Source organism: Dendrobates tinctorius, unplaced genomic scaffold, assembly GCF_039654945.1.
Source record: "Dendrobates tinctorius isolate UK_male_01 unplaced genomic scaffold, ASM3965494v1 ptg000062l, whole genome shotgun sequence".
Taxonomy (NCBI): Eukaryota; Metazoa; Chordata; class Amphibia; order Anura; family Dendrobatidae; genus Dendrobates; species Dendrobates tinctorius.
This window is the reverse complement of record NW_027361730.1, coordinates 33,019,478-33,036,322: the sequence shown is the minus strand read 5'-3', so window position 1 is coordinate 33,036,322 and position 16,845 is coordinate 33,019,478. Positions and strand designations below refer to the sequence as shown.

The window sequence follows — 16,845 nt, the reverse complement described above, 5'->3', positions numbered from 1 at the left end:
TAAAAAACGCGAGGATTTTGACCTGCGGATTCTGCCAAAAGATGCAGATTCCGCGTGGAAAATTCCGCCCAGCAATCCGCAACGTGTGCACATCCCCTTATTGTCCTGTGATTTTAGGTCTGATCCAGGGTTGTGGTCTCCAGGAGGTCTGAGGAGCACATTCCTTCTTTGATGTAACAAGACATAAATCCACGCGACACATTCATTCCAGCTCTGTCACAGGTCATCAGAATTTTGTAAACCATTAGTATCCAAAAAATAAAATGTGAATATTGCCTAACATTACAAAGATATTTTTTCCTCTGGAAAATCTGCCATAGCCTGTCCCATCAGTGGTGACAGCAGCAGTCAGACCCTCAGCGAGAAGCAGCTGATGTATTTTTAAGAAAAAACAATTATGGACTTTAAAAAAAACAAAAAACAAAAAAAAAACAAAACATACAGCTGGTCCGGCTGTATGGGCTCCATGGAAGTGCGGGTCTGGTCTACTGGTGAGGACTTCCCTGCAGATAGTTCCCCCAATAAACCACAATGTGTGGACACAGCCCGATACAGATCCAAATGCAGTTACCGTATTTTTCGGAGTAAAATAAGAAAACCATTTTTTAATAAAATGGTGGTGCTTCTTATAATCCATGCATCTTATTGCTTACCCAGGGGTCGTGGCTGCGGTGAAGCGGTGTCCCAGGGTCGCTGCTGGAGGAGGCAAGAGTGGGGCGATTCTGCAGGTCGCAGGCAGGGATGAGGGGGTGCTCTGATGTGCAGCGCGCTGGTGCGGGGGTCTCTGGCGGTTGCTGGCTGCTGCTCTCTCCGGTGCCCATGCCAGAGCCCCGATACTTCCACGTTTCCCTGTGCGTGTGCAGTGGACTCCGCTAATTTGTCCACTCACGCAGCACCGCTAGGCACTGGAGACACCTGCAGCAGCGGCCAGCAACCACCGGGCACCCCCCCCCTCATCCCAGCCTTCGGCCTACACCCACAATATCAGTAAGGCATGTTTGCTTTATAAGACGCACCCGAATTTTCCCAACTTGAGGAAAAAAGTGCGTCTTACAAAGCGAAAAATACGGAAATCCACTAATGTCACACCAAGCTTTATCATTCTAGAAATGAAAATTCAACTCATATCTGTCAAACTATTTTATTACAAGTCAAATAGAACTAAAATATATAAATATATGTATACATACACATGAATGATAATTAGTTTTAGAAATCAAAACAATGAATTAAGGCACATTAAAGATTAATGACAAAAAAAAAAAACATTTTGCACCAAAGTCTCCGGGCACTTCAGCTGCAAAAATAGGGATTTTTGTGTACTCACCAAAAATCCTTTTCTCCGAGCCAATCATTTGGGGGACACAGACAGTGGGTGTTATGCTGCTTGCCAATAGGAGGACACTAAGTAAACCAGAAAAAAAGTTAGCTCCTCCCATGCAGTATACACGCTCTCGCTGGATGAGATTTCTCCAGTTCAGTGAAAAAAGCAGGAGCATAAACAGTGAACAATAACCATAACTATGTCAAAACCTAAGAATGCTACAGTGAGCCAATAGGCTAAACAGGGTGGGTGCTGTGTCCCAAATAACTGGCACAGAGAAATGGATTTTACGGTGAGAACATAAAAATCCCTATTTCTCCTACGCCTCATTGGGGACACAGACAGTGGGAAGTCCTAAAGCAGCCCCTGGGTGGGGAGCATACATCTGCTAATACCCCATGTACCAGCGTCAACACTGTGGTACTGCCGATTGCAAGATGCGTCTGCCGAGAGCTGCATCTGCAGAGGCCTGAGAATGAATTTGGTAATGTTTTGTAAAAGTATGCAGACTGGACCAAGTCGCAGCCTTGCAGACCTGTTCTGCCAAGGCCTGGTGCCGAATGGCCCAAGAGGCGCCCACTGAGCGGGTAGAGTGTACCTTAAGCCCTGCTGGGCCAGGCACTTTCCTGACATGGTAGGATCCCTGAATCGCCAAACGAATCCACCTGGCTAGCATTGCTTTTGAAGTGGCTAGACCCTTCCTATGCCCCTCTGGAAGTATGAACAGGGCATCTGACTTGCGGACTGGAGCTGTCCGCGAGATGTACCGTCTCAGAGCCCTAACCACATCCAGGGTGTGGAGGGCGTTCTCAATGCGATGGACTGGTGCCGGACAAAAGGCAAAACAATTTCCTCATTGTGATGGAAAGAGGAGACTACTTTGGGCAGAAAGAACGGGGACGTCATGAGAACTGCCTTGTCCTGATGAAAATTCAGGAACGGAGGACGGCAGGACAGGGCCGCCAATTCCGAAACTCGTCTAATTGACGTAATTGCCACTAGAAAGACCACCTTCCAAGAGAGAATGGTCGGTGGCACGTCCTGCAGCGGTTCAAATGGAGCCTCTTGTAAGAACCAGGTTAAGGTCCCATGATTCTAATGGCCTTCTATAAGGAGGCCCCACATGGGAAACTCCCTTAACAAACGTCTTGACCTGAAGTTTGGTGACAATTTTGCGTTGGAATAGCACTGACAAGGCCGAAATTTGGCCCTTGAGCGAGCTAAGCGGGAGGCCTGACTGACTTTAATACGGATTGAAGGAATGCCAATATGGCCGGAATGGAAAACACTAGAGGGGATCGACCATAATCCTTGCACCACGAAAAGAAGGTTTTCCAGGTGCGGTGATAGATACGCATGGACACAGGCTTCCTAGCACTAATCATGGTGGAAATTATGTCGTGAGAGAACCCAGCCTGTGCTAAAATCCAGGAATCAATGGCCACGCCATCAAAGACAGGGCCCCATAGTCCTGGTGGTAAATCAAGCCCTGTGAGTAGATCCATGTGATCTGGAAGTCGCCAGGGGACGTCGGCGACTAGTTGCATTAGTTCAGCGTACAATGATCGGCGCAGCCAATCTGGCGCGACTACTGGTACTCCCTCCATTCTGATCTTCTTGATGACCCTCGGAAGCAAGGGAAGAGGGGGAAAGATGTACGGGAGCTGGAACCGGTGCCACGGCAGAACTAGGGCATCCGCTCCGATGGCGCATGGATCGCACGATCGGACAATGAATCGAGGAACCTTGTTGTTTAGTCTTGAGGCCATGAGAGCCACATCTGGAGTCCCCCACCGATGATATCTGCTGAAAGACTTCCGGATGAAGAGACCACTCTCCCGAGGCAAGGCCTTGGTGACTGAGAAATCTGCCGCCCAATTCTTTACGCCCGGGATGTGGATTGCTAAGATGGGCGAATGGTTGGTCTCGGCCCAATGGAGGATGTGACTCTCTTCGTGCATGGCCATCCTGCTCAGAGTACCTCCCTGGCGGTTGATATACGCTACAGTCGTGGCGTTGTTGGATTGGATTCCTGATGGGGTGACCTGCGAGGAGATGGTGAAAACTCCGTAGAGCTAATCTGATCGCTTGTATCTCTAAAATGTTGATGGGAAGACGTGACTCTCGAGTTGACCAACGACCCTGTGCCATGTGGTGACGAAAGACCGCACTCCAGCCTAGAAGACTTAAGTCGGTGGTTACTACCAACCATCTTACTGGGAGAAGAGACCTCCCTTGATTCAGGGAGGACTTCAGTGTCCACCACTTGAGGGCTTATGTGACCCGCAGGGACAGAAAGAAGGAACCAACGGTCCAGGGAGAACGGGTTCTTGTCCCAAGCTAACAGCAATGCATGTTGTAAGGGAGGGAGATGAAACTGTGCGAATGGGACTGCTTCAATCGCTGCCACCATCTTTCTGAGAACTCTTATGCTGAAACGAATGGTGAGACGTCGGTCGGGAAAAAGTCCGGAATGTGAAGGTAAGCGTCCTTGATGTCGATGGATGCTAGGAACTCTCCTTTTTCCATGGAAGCGACAACTGATCAGAGAGATTCCATTCGGAATCTTCGTACCTTGACAAACTGATTTAACAGTTTGAGATCCAGAATGGGCCACATCGTCCCGTCCTTCTTTGGAACCACAAAAAGGTTTGAATAAAAACCCCTGAAAGGGACCGGAGTGATGATTCCGTTCCTTTGCAGAGCCTGAACAGCCCGAAGGAAGGCTCTTGTCTTTTTCTTGGGGGGGGGGGGGGGGGGGAGGAGGATGAGGATGATGGGAAAAACCATGTTGGAGGGGGAAGAAGAAAATTTTATCTTGTATCCGGAGGCCACCAGCTCCCTAACCCGCTTGCTGTTGACGACCGCGAGCCAGGTGTGACAGAAGGAAAGTAGACGACCGCCTACTTTGTCGGTGTCTGCCGAATACCGCAACAAGTCATTGCGTAGAAGATCTATGAGATCTGGCTCCCATAGATCCAGATGCCCTAGGCCTGGGCTTCCAAGAGCGGTTATGCAAAACACAAGCTGCGGAGACACCATCACATGTTTCTCAACGCAAGCAATGACTAGCCAGGTCTTTCCCCGGGAAGGAACAACCACGGGAAGGGCAGTCTCTTTGCATATTTCCCATAAGGGATGGGGGCATTGCTCTAGAATCACTGCGTTGAGAAACATATGATGGTGTCTCCGCAGTGTTGGATGTTGATCTCCATGAGTTCATTCATCCTCATTTTTCACAGTCTTTTACTAGGCATTGCTCCTACTAGCCAGTTTCCTACTCCACACTGATGAGGGGCAATACCCCGAAACAGCTGTCTGTGGATGGATACTATGTTTTGGCATAGGTGGTTTCCTTTATTGGAGACTGCCCTTCCCGTGGTTGTTCCTTCCCGGGAAAAGACCTGGCTAGTCATTGCTTGCGTTGAGAAACATGTGATGGTGTCTCCGCGGCTTGTGTTTTGCATGTTTTTGCATATTTCCCATAAGGGATGGGGGCATTGCTCTGGAATCACTGCGTTGAGAAACATGTGATGGTGTCTCCGCAGTGTTGGATGTTGATCTCCATGAGTTCATTCATCCTCATTTTTCACAGTCCAAGAGCGGTTAGACTTGGGATCCTCTGTCTCTGCGTGGGGACCGACCTGAACCGGAAGAGAAGGTAGAAGAGGACCAACTGGAGTTGTTGCGAAGAGATCGAAAACACGTCGGCTGTTGGTTCCGAAACGGCCGAACAGCCTTTTGTTGAGGAAGGAATTTACTTTTTCCCCCGGTAGTATCAGAAATGAGCTGGTCCAGTTTCTCTCCAAAAAGACGACCATTTTGATAGGGCAGAGAAGTCAACGATCTTTTAGATGTGGCATCTGCCCGGCAGTTTGAGCAGCGCAATTGGCAGCATCTAAAGAAGAGTCCACTACAAAGTCCGCTGCGTGAATTATCTGCTTGGCGACACTGGTTGCCTCCGGGTGGAAGATTGGTGCCCTGGAAGGCTGGAATTAAGACTTATGCCCAAGCGGCCATTGCCTTCGTGACCCAAGTCGCCGTGAAAGATGGAAAAAGCGCCACTCCTGAAGGTTCAAAAACTGAGCGGGCAAGGTAGTCAATTTCAGGATCGGAGGGGTTTCTGACTGAGGAGCCCTCAGAAACGGATAGGAGCGTCCACCGAAGGGGACTGTAACCAATCCTTCATTAGGTCTGGAACAAAAGGGTATTAGCCTCAGTAGACTTTTGCCCTGTGAACCGCTTATGTGGCCGATCCCTATGTTTCTGGACAATGTCCTTAAACTCCGGATGGCTGGTAAATAACCTGCATACACGTTTGGTTCTCTTAAATGAGATAGCGTGTGCTGGAGCGGGAATATTTTCCTCATCCAACTTCAGAATCCTGTTGACTGATTCTATAAGAGAATCAAGCAACTCTTGGTCATTTGGGGGATTCTGAGGGGCTTACGTGTCAGATTCGAATTCAGAGTCGTGCTCACTGCGAACATTAGGAGAGGGAGAGCGAGAGACAGAACTCACCGATGCGGAAGCGTGACTAGGGGACGCGTCATGGGTCCGCTTTCTAGAGACCTGACCATCCCTTGAACAAGTACGGCCCCTGCTGGTGGACGGTTCCCGGCCGTCGCCAGAGCCCTTCTTGGGAGGTAAAGACGCTTTCTGACTTAAAGAGGTCTCCCAGAGTGAGTCTATAGCCTGGGTCAGTGACTCCACCGACCGTGACAGGGACGCAGCCCTCTCAGGGGGATTAAACGCAGGAAGTCCGTCAGCAGCGACAGCGGCGAGGAACGTTTGAGCGCAGGCCGGGTCACAGCCCGTGCATAATGGATTAGTCTGGGCACTGGGCAAGGCATTCTTGCAAGTGGTACACAAGGTAAAAAACGCGGTGTGCTTCTTAGCAGCCCGTTTAGCGTCCTTAGATTGAGACATAGCGCTCCTGAAAGGGTTAAAAGCAGAGTCTGGTCTGCAGCTGCAGGGAATGTGCTGGGAACGGGTTAAGCTTTGTTCTGAGGGCAGATGCAGCTTACCCCGGTCCTATGCTGTGTCCACGGGAGGAATAGCGGTGGCCCTGTCGTGTCACCCGATATCAGGCAGAGTGCGCGCCTCACAGTCCGAGTCAAGAGAAGGCTGAAGTAAATGACATGGCCCCCGAGACTAGGATTGCGCGTCTCGTAAGGGACGAGAGGCGCCAAGGAGGGGGGACGGCAGCGCTAGCGTGGGCGGCGATATTCAAATTGCGGCCTAGTAGGCCAGAAAAGCCAGGGACTAAACTTTTTGCCTACCCACGGTAAGCGCCGAGAGCGGGGGGGAGGGGGTCTTCGCCTGTGCACCTCCAGTGAGACAAAGTCAGCACCTCTCCCGGGAAACAGGAACCGACCCCATACCTCTACTCCAGTGCTCAGGCCGGCCGCGCTGTCCGGGACCAGAAGTGGTGAGTTCTCCTTCAATGGAAGTCTTCAAACAGAGGCTGGACAGACATCTGACTGGGATAATTTAGCGAATCCTGCTTTGAGCAGGGGGTTGGACCAGATGGCCCAGGAGGTCCCTTCCAACTCTACGATTCTATGATTCTATGACCACCCATGCAGGTCTTCTCATCCTCCTGGGCTGATGTAGCAGAGCTGGAGGCGTTCTTAAAGGGGTATGCTCAATCGATCCTCCCTATGGGCAGGGGGATGGAGAGCTATGGGGTTGATTCAGGGCATTCGGAAGCGCTGTTCCAGTCTTTTCCATTGCACTCCATGCTTCATCTGTTGTGCTCCAGAGCCCTCCTCATGCCCTCATATCTGTGGATTACCGGGACAGTAAAGGAACTATCGCCAGAGGAATCAGCCCCGTTCGTCGCAGGAAAGTGTACGGGGAGGTATACTCCGCGTGCTTGCCTGTTGTTGGTTCGGTGGAGAGCGGGCCGTAGAAAGGAACAGTCGCCCCCTTCACTCCGTTAATTAACAAATAAAAATTTACAGAAAAATCAAAAAGGAAAATAAAAACAGTGGGGTCTGAAGACAGATCCAAGTGCCTCCTACAGACACTAAGCAAGAACTGGAGAAATCTCATCCAGCGAGAGGGTGTATACTGCAGGGGAGGAGTTAAATTTTTTTCTGGTTTACTTAGTGTCCTCCTAGTGGCAAGCAGCATAACACCCACTGTCTGTGTCCCCCAATGAGGCGTAGGAGAAATTATATGGCGGTACTTAACACAAAATTCATTTCTCATTGAATACACTATAGGACACGAGCGTGGGTAAAGGGAAGGGGATCTAGTTGGGCCCTGTGCCATAGATAATACGTCCTAGGATGACCCAAAAAACATAAAACAAAGCCCCGAAAAAAAGACAGAGAAGCATCAAAGTACAGACAGTATGTAAGGCAAATATGGTAAAGGTGAGAACTAAATATTGGATAAAGGAAATCAAAAGGTGGTAGACCCCCACAGAACCAACCCTAGCAAGCCGTCGGAAGAGGGGAGGGTAATTTCAGAGATCTTAGACTCATCTATTGGACATCGGAGGGGCGCTGGGTCACACCTATCCTGGCAGAACACGGATGGTGGAGACACCAGCACTGCACTTGGTGGAGAGATGACAAATAATGAATTGGCATCCAAAGAGGTCACTACTGTGGAGGGCACGGTGAGAGAAGATGGAGGAAACCCACAGCACCTAGAAGAAAACAGACATTTATGTAAGAAAAATCCTGCCTAAGTTGTACAAAAAGACATGGCCACCCCTCCCAATATTCACACCGTGATCTAATGCCCATCAGCTAAAATGTACAACCTGAACATGAGGTTATTACTGTACATTCTGATCAGACTGTATGAAGCCCACTACCACATCACAGCAACCAAAACAGGGGGGCCCTAGCCTTAAAGGTGCAGCGCCGGGGGAAAACCTTGGTTACAGTGGCAGCGTACCCGGCAGGGCGAGCGGCGGCGCACTTCCTTCCCTAGGCAGACCCCGAGCACAAAGTCCCATGCAACCTACACCCACTTCCCCAGGCAGACTCCCAGCATGCAGTCCCTTGCAAGCAACATCACCCCCTTCTCCCCAGGCAGACCCCTCCTTCAGCATGCACAAGCAGCCCCAAGCAAGCATCACCCCCATTTCCACAGGCAGTCCCCCCTCCAGCATGCACACGCAGCCCCATGCAAGCAACATCACCCTCTTCCCAGGCAGACCCCCCTCCAGTATGAACATGCAGCCCCATGCAAGCAACATCACCCTCTTCTCCCCAGGCAGACTCCCCTCCAGCATGCACATGCAGCCCATGCAAGCAACATCACTCTCTTCTCCCCAGGCAGACTCCCCTCCAGCATGCACATGCAGCCCATGCAAGCAACATCACCCCCTTCTCCCCAGGCAGACACCCCCTCAAGCATGCACATGCAGTCCCATGCAAGCAACATCACCCCCTTCTCCCCAGGCAGACACCCCTCCAGCATGCAGCCCCATGCAAGCAACATCACCTGCTTCTCCCCAGGCAGACCCCCCCTCCAGCATGAACATGCAGCCCCATGCAAGCAACATCACCCCCTTCTTCCCAGGCAGACCCCCCTCCAGCATGCACATGCAGCCCCATGCAAGCAACATCACCCCCTTCTTCCCAGGCAGACCCCCTCCAGCATGCACATGCAGCCCCATGCAAGCAACATCACCCCCTTCTGCCCAGGCAGACCCCCAGCTCGTGCATGAACATTCACTTACCTGATCTGTGACCCCAAAACACTCCAAATCCCACTATGACATGTACTCTATGGAGAATGACCCCCCCAAACCACTCCAAATCCGCACAAAATGCTCCAATTCCCGCCATGACACGGTAGATGCTAGAGAATACAGGCTGCTTGCAGGTTATGACTTCACTTCCGGGGCGTATTCATCTACAGGCTGGGGGGAGGAGTGATTTGTTGAAATCATGACGTCACCGGAAGGGGCGGGGCCTCCTCAGTCCGGCGCGCGCAGTGCTCACATTCTGGCGGGACAGGAGGACGGTGTGCAGGATCCTGGTGTTGTTCCTGAGTTGTGCTGTCTAGAGGACTCCGAGATTCCTGCACTGAGCTGTGTGCAGCAGCGTGTGCTCTGGGAAGACTCTGCTGAGGAGCTGTGTTCAGCGTTTTACTGTGAGGACTGATGCTGATCCTGGGCTCCTCTGCACTGATGTGGGTGAATAAATGTTGCTGAGGCATCCAGGGGGCTGTGTGAGGAGGTATGGGGTACGCAGAGGTGGGGAGACCATGTGAATAAATGTAGAGGCATCCAGGGGGCTGTGAGGAGGTATGGGGCACGCAGAGGTGGGGAGACCATGTGAATAAATGTAGAGGCATCCAGGGGGCTGTGAGGAGGTATGGGGCACGCAGAGGTGGGGAGACCATGTGAATAAATGTTATTGCGGCATCCAGGGGGCTGCGTGAGGAGGTATGGGGCACGCAGAGGTGGGGAGACCATGTGAATAAATGTTATTGAGGCATTCAGGGGGCTGTGAGGAGGTATGGGGTACGCAGAGGTGGGGAGACCATGTGAATAAATGTTATTGCATCCAGGGGGCTGTGTGAGGAGGTATGGGGTACGCAGAGGTGGGGAGACCATGTGAATAAATGTTATTGCGGCATCCAGGGGGCTGTGTGAGGAGGTATGGGGCACGCAGAGGTGGGGAGACCATGTGAATAAATGTTATTGAGGCATTCAGGGGGCTGTGAGGAGGTATGGGGTACGCAGAGGTGGGGAGACCATGTGAATAAATGTAGAGGCATCCAGGGGGCTGTGAGGAGGTATGGGGCACGCAGAGGTGGGGAGACCATGTGAATAAATGTTATTGCGGCATCCAGGGGGCTGTGTGAGGAGGTATGGGGTACGCAGAGGTGGGGAGACCATGTGAATAAATGTTATTGCATCCAGGGGGCTGTGTGAGGAGGTATGGGGTACGCAGAGGTGGGGAGACCATGTGAATAAATGTAGAGGCATCCAGGGGGCTGTGTGAGGAGGTATGGGGTACGCGGAGGTGGGGAGACCATGTGAATACATGTAGAGGCATCCAGGGGGCTGTGTGAGGAGGCATGGGGTACGCAGAGGTGGGGAGACCATGTGAATAAATATTGAGGCATCCAAGGGGCTGTGTGAGGAGGTATGGGGTACGCAGAGGTGGGGAGACCATGTGAAGACATGTAGAGGCATCCAGGGGGCTGTGTGAGGAGGCATGGGGTACGTAGAGGTGGGGAGACCATGTGAATAAATGTTGTAGAGGCATCCAGGGGGCTGTGTGAGGAGGTTTGAGGCATCCAGGGGGCTGTGTGAGGAGGTATGAGGCATCCAGGAGGCAGTGTGAGGAGGTATGGGGTACGCAGAGGTGGGGAGACCATGTGAATAAATTTGGAGGCATCCAGGGGGCTGTGTGAGGAGGTATGGGGTACGCAGAGGTGAGGAGACCATGTGAATGAATTTGGAGGCATCCAGGGGGCTGTGTGAGGAGGCATGGGGTACGCAGAGGTGGGGAGACCATGTGAATAAATGTTATTAAGGCATCCAAGGGGCTATGTGAGGAGGTATGGGGTACGCAGAGGTGGGAGACCATGTGAATAAATGTTGAGGCATCCAGGGGGCTGTGTGAGGAGGTATGGGGTACGCAGAGATGGGAAGACCATGTGAATAAATGTAGAGGCATCCAGGGGGCTGTGTGAGGCGGCATGGGGTACGCAGAGGTGGGGAGACCATGTGAATGAATTTGGAGGCATGGGGGTACGCAGAGGTGGGGAAACCATGTGAATAAATGTTGAGGCATCAAGGGGGCTATGTGAGGAGGTATGGGGTACGCAGAGGTGGGGAGACCGTGTGAATAAATGTTGAGGCATCAAGGGGGCTATGTGAGGAGGTATGGGATATGCAGAGGTGGGGAGACCATGTGAATAAATGTTGAGGCATCAAGGGGGCTATGTGAGAAGGTATGGGGTACGCAGAGGTGGGGAGACCACGTGAATAAATTGTAGAGGCATCCAGGGGGATGTGTGAGGAGGTATGGGGTACACAGAGGTGGGGAGACCATGTGAATAAATGTTGTAGAGGCATCCAGGGGGCTGTGTGAGGAGGTATGAGGCATCCAGGGGGCTGTGTGAGGAGGTATGAGGCATCCAGGGGGCTGTGTGAGGAGGTATGAGGCATCCAGGAGGCTGTGTGAGGAGGCATGGGGTACGCAGAGGTGGGGAGACCATATGAATAAATGTTGTAGAGGCATCCAGGGGGCTGTGTGAGGAGGTATGGGGTACGCAGAGGTGGGGAGACCATGTGAATAAATTTGGAGGCATCCAGGGGGCTGTGTGAGGAGGTATGGGGTACGCAGAGGTGAGGAGACCATGTGAATGAATTTGGAGGCATCCAGGGGGCTGTGTGAGGAGGTATGTGGTACGCAGAGATGGGGAGACCATGTGAATAAATGTTGTAGAGGCATCCAGGGGGCTGTGAGGAGGTATAAGGCATCCAGGGGGCTGTGTGAGGAGGTATGAGGCATCCAGGAGGCTGTGTGAGGAGGCATGGGGTACGCAGAGGTGGGGAGACCATGTGAATAAATGTAGAGGCATCCAGGGGGCTGTGTGAGGAGGTATGGGGTACGCAGAGGTGGGGAGACCATGTGAATAAATTTGGAGGCATCCAGGGGGCTGTGTGAGGAGGTATGGGGTACGCAGAGGTGAGGAGACCATGTGAATGAATTTGGAGGCATCCAGGGGGCTGTGTGAGGAGGTATGTGGTACGCAGAGATGGGGAGACCATGTGAATAAATGTTGTAGAGGCATCCAGGGGGCTGTGAGGAGGTATGAGGCATCCAGGGGGCTGTGAGGCGGCATGGGGTACGCAGAGGTGGGGAGACCATGTGAATGAATTTGGAGGCATGGGGGTACGCAGAGGTGGGGAAACCATGTGAATAAATGTTGAGGCATCAAGGGGGCTATGTGAGGAGGTATGGGGTACGCAGAGGTGGGGAAACCATGTGAATAAATGTTGAGGCATCAAGGGGGCTATGTGAGGAGGTATGGGGTACGCAGAGGTGGGGAAACCATGTGAATAAATGTTGCTGAGGCATCCAGGGAGCTGTGTGAGGAGGTATGGAGTGCGCAGAGATGGGGAGACCATGTGAATAAATGTTGTACAGGCATCCAGGGGGCTGTATGAGGAGGTATGGGGTGCGCAGAGGTGGGGAGACCATGTGAATGAATTTGGAGGCAACCAGGGGGCTGTGTGAGGAGGTATGGGGTATGCAGAGGTGGGGAGATCATGTGAATAAATGTTGAGGCATCAAGGGGACTGGTGTGGGATATGTACAGGGGCATCCAGGAGGCTGTGTGGCTGGTGTGAGGAGGCATGGGGTATGTAGATGACCATCAAGGGGGCTGGTGTGAGGGGGGCATGGGGTATGTAGATGGTAAATGCTAGACTATGGGCTCCTTCCAGGTATGACGTCATTTCCATCACTTGTTGTGGGCTTGTATTTTAGCAAGGTGTGAAGCATCACGCCGTTACCTTGCAAGTCACCATGGCACATAGAGGTTAGTGTTTCAGGGTGAAAAACGTGACCCTCTTTTGGTTTTAGGGTGAAAAACCTGCTACCCTGTGGTGGAGTTTTGGGGGTGACCCGCAAAAACGTGCGGCCCTGTCGTGGAATTTGGGGGTGAGGGTTTTGGGGGGTGACCAGCGTGTTCTGTTTTAGCAAGTTGCAGCACGCTATTACTATAGGTGATGGGGTTTTGGGAGACCCATGTGGTGGCACTTGGGGATGATCTGTTATTGGGGGGATCCCTGTTGGGGGGTGACCTGCTGCTGGCTATTGGGGAGGACCACTGTGGTGGGGCGACCTGCTGCTGGCTATTGGGGGACCCTTATGGTGGGGTTTGGGGGAGGTGACCTGCTGCTTACTGGGTGTACCCCTTTTAGTGGGGGGTGACCTGCTGCTGGCTATTAGGGGGACCCCCTGTGGTGGGATTTGAAGGCGATCTGCTGCTAGCTATTGAGGGGACGGGGACCCCTGTGGTGGGATTTGTGCTTGGGGAGGGTGGAAGTCCGATGGGGCTTTGTGCTTGGGGGGTGGGGTGGAAGTCCGATGGGGCTTTGTGCTTGGGGGGTGGGGTGGAAGTCCGATGGGGCTTTGTGCTTGGGGGGTGGGGTGGAAGTCCGATGGGGCTTTGTGCTTGGGGGGTGGGGTGGAAGTCCGATGGGGCTTTGTGCTTGGGGGGTGGGGTGCAAGTCCGATGGGGCTTGGGGGGTGGGGTGGAAGTCAGATGGGGCTTTGTGCTTGGGGGGTGGGGTGGAAGTCCGATGGGGCTTTGTGCTTGGGGGGGGGGGGTGGACGTCCGATGGGGCTTTGTGCTTGGGGGGTGGGGTGGACGTCCGATGGGGCTTTGTGGGTTTATGCTTGGCGTCGGTCGACGTTCGATGGGGTTGATGAAGCGTTGAGGCGTCCAATTGGGGTTTTTGTTTGGAGGCAGTTTGATGGGATGTACATTTGGGGGCAGGGGGCGTCATGGGGATTTACGCTTGGGGAGGGAATGTCTGGTGGGCTTTGTTGGGTTTATAATGTGGGGCCCACTGATTAGTGTCAGGTTGAGGTTTATAATTGGGGGAGCGATGTTATGCTGTGTGGCCCTCTGTTGTGAACTCATTTTCTGGTGTACCTCTGGTGAGGGTGGTGGAGCTGGCTGTGTTGACACAGGAGTCGTGAGTTCTCCATCCGGGCTCCCTCTGGTGGTGACAGTAGGTAATGAAGCTGATCTAAATGGCAGAGACCAGCCACCTGAGGAGGAGGACTGTGAGTGGACATCAGGAGTCTCTGACTGGATTTAAGACAGCCGACTCCCTAATTTTGTGCTGGTGATTTTTCCTGCCCTGAGGTTCTGGTTTCCAGTTCTGTTCCTGCCTTCTCAAGCTAAATGTGCTCTGCTATTTTTTCACAAAAGATTTGGTCTGGTTTACTGAGTTTTTGTGGTCTGCCAGCCCCTGCTGGGGCTGTGCTGAATTTCCATTCTTATGTCTCTGTTTATTCCAGTTTGCTTTTAGTCCCTGATCAGATTGGTATATTCTGAAGACAGAGCAAAAAGAGACCAGAGTGCTGATATAGGGAATTGAAGTCTAGCGATTTCAGGGTTTTTGTTATCAGAAAGTGTTGGACATTTTTTGGCAGGGTTTTTTGTGCGTGATTGCAGACAGCGTCTTTCCTTTCCTATCCTTTCTAGTTAGTGTGGGCCCCATCGTTTGCTCAGCCTATTTTTCTATCTGTGTTTGTGTTTTCATCTTGTCTCACCGACAATACATGTTTGGGGGCTGTCTATTGCTTTGGGGTCTGCTGTGGGGCAGTTTAGATTTCCCTTTTCTTGCTTTAGGCTTATTTAGTTCTCCGGCTGTGACGAGGCATCTAGGATCATCGTAGGTACGCTCCACGGCTACTGCTAGTTCTGTGGATAGGATCAGGGGTCTGCAATCCGCTTAGTTACCAACCTCTCTGGTTTTCTGTGGCTTAGCTTGTTTTTGTTTTTCCTCCTCGGTGACTCATTCATAACAGCCCTCTGGTTGGTGTGGGGGGTTATGCTGTGTGGCCCTCTGGTTGGTGTGGGGGGGGGGGCTAATGCTTCATTGGGGTACACAAAAAACATGGGTGTATGCTGCTTATGCTATGCAAAGTAAAAAATGTAGGTCCCCCCAGAGGGGGGTACACCACCAACTGGCACAAAGCTAATCCGTTTTACCTTAGTGTCAGTAGGAGGCAGACATGGGTCCGGACCGTCCAGGCCAGTTTCTGCCTTAGGTTTTATTTTTATTAATGATTTCCTTTTTTCTTTCAGATACATCTTTTGAGGGCGACAGAGTGAAATTGTCACTCTGCTCTCCCACCTAGAATTGTCACTACCGTATCATCTGTGGTCTACAAGGCAAGGCCCTAACAGATCAAGTGTTTGGTGTTTGTTCCACAGAGGACTGTCCTTGCCACTAATCCCCGACCCTCTTGCCCCCCAGAGCCAGATAGAGTTGGAAAGAAAGACAAATCGGTTACCTGCCAGCCACCCGAAAGTCTGCATCCTGGATTTTCCATGGCCATCTTCATCACCGGTCTGCAAAGACGGCTTTGGGATCTTCAGGACAGATATATCCTACCAACCAGTGAGGGGGCTCCGTTTAAAAAAAGGAAGGGACAGGACAAATATGTTGCAGGTTTCCCCTGAGCAATATGGATGTCTCCTGGGGAAGCATTGCTATTCATGTGGCCTCTACGTTTTTCAGAGGCTCCTGCGACCCTGCTCTTAGAAAAAAAAAAAAAAAAAAATCTAGGCTCTGGTCTAGGCCTTCTCTGTTGGCCGGGCCACACTGCCAGTGCCCTGTACAATCACGCCCGCCGACTTTCTAGTGCTCCCTTCTCTGCACCTATCTGGGTAACAGTACTTTGCTTCTGCAACATAGGACTAAACTCCGCCTCCCAAGAGATGTACAGTTCAATTTTGGTTTTGGAAATATTCAGTCCAAAAAAGCAACCGACGGGCCAACTCTCTGACCTGCCAGGAAAAGACAAGACGTTTCCTTCAGGCCAACCCCCTCCTGGCATCCACAAACCCACCAGCGCTGGTCTGCTAGGCCAGGATCTAGCAGACTCTCTTCGGCATGATGGGGCGTTCCCACCTTGGATGTTTCTCGGGCTGCCGTCTCCTTTACTATTCAAGTCAGGTATTATGAACAAGCAAAGGCATAAAGTTTTCAATGCAAAAAAATGCACTTCTATACATAATGTCAAAATGTTATTTATCCAATATTTCTATAAGTCTGCGATTTCAGTGAATGTAAATAAAACATTGCTGTGGTTATGTCTCCATGTTGCATTTTTAGCCTTTCATTTCATGCATAGGGCAGGACAAGCTGCTTAGCCCCTTTAGTGATGGGCCCAATTTTTTAACCCCTTCCCGACCCATGATGCCTACGTAGGCGTCATGAAAAGTCGTGCCCAAACGCCGCCGTAGGCGTCATGCTATAAATAGCGCTCCTGCGGGTCGGGTGACTGGGATCAATGAAAGGTCACCTGACCCGCACACAAAGGACCCTTTATGCTTCACCACGGGGGGGTGGCTTAGCCCCCACGTGGCTACGATCGCTCTGATTGGCTGTTTCACTTTCAACAGCCAATCAAAGCAATAGTAATATTTCATCAATGAAATTTGATGAAATATTACAATCCAGCCATGGCTGATGCAGTAGCATTGGACATGGATGGAGACACTAACTTAACCTCCCCACACACCGGCTGGCGGGGGCGATCGGCCCCCGCCACGGACTGACAGCAGCGATGGGCCGCTGCTGTCACGATCTGCCCCCCTTCCCTCTGATCACCCTCCCCGGTACTGTCACGTCCGGCTCCCGGTGTCCCGTCGTCCCTCCTGCATGGGCGCCACCATCTTTGCAAATGGTGGGAACATGCGCAGTACGATTGTAATATTTCACCAATTAAATTTGGTGAAATATTACAATCAGTCCATGGCCGATGCTGCAATATCATCGGCCA

General features: G+C 51.8%; 2 long non-coding RNA genes across 3 annotated transcripts; one reads left to right on the top strand and one right to left on the bottom strand.

Moving 5' to 3' along the window:
* Positions 1-7,326: 7,326 nt before the first annotated feature.
* LOC141093054 (uncharacterized) lies at positions 7,327-9,187 on the bottom strand. The gene is made up of 2 exons (XR_012232977.1): positions 9,030-9,187; positions 7,327-7,985 (listed from the first exon to the last, which is right to left on the bottom strand). It is a non-coding gene; the product is annotated as an uncharacterized lncRNA (long non-coding RNA).
* LOC141093053 (uncharacterized) lies at positions 9,186-16,157 on the top strand. Of its 2 annotated transcripts, none has more exons than XR_012232976.1 (2): positions 9,186-9,445; positions 15,143-16,157. It is a non-coding gene; the product is annotated as an uncharacterized lncRNA (long non-coding RNA). The 2 variants fall into 2 exon arrangements; XR_012232975.1 differs by having other exon boundaries at positions 9,186-9,484.
* The last annotated feature ends 688 nt before the right edge of the window (positions 16,158-16,845 follow it).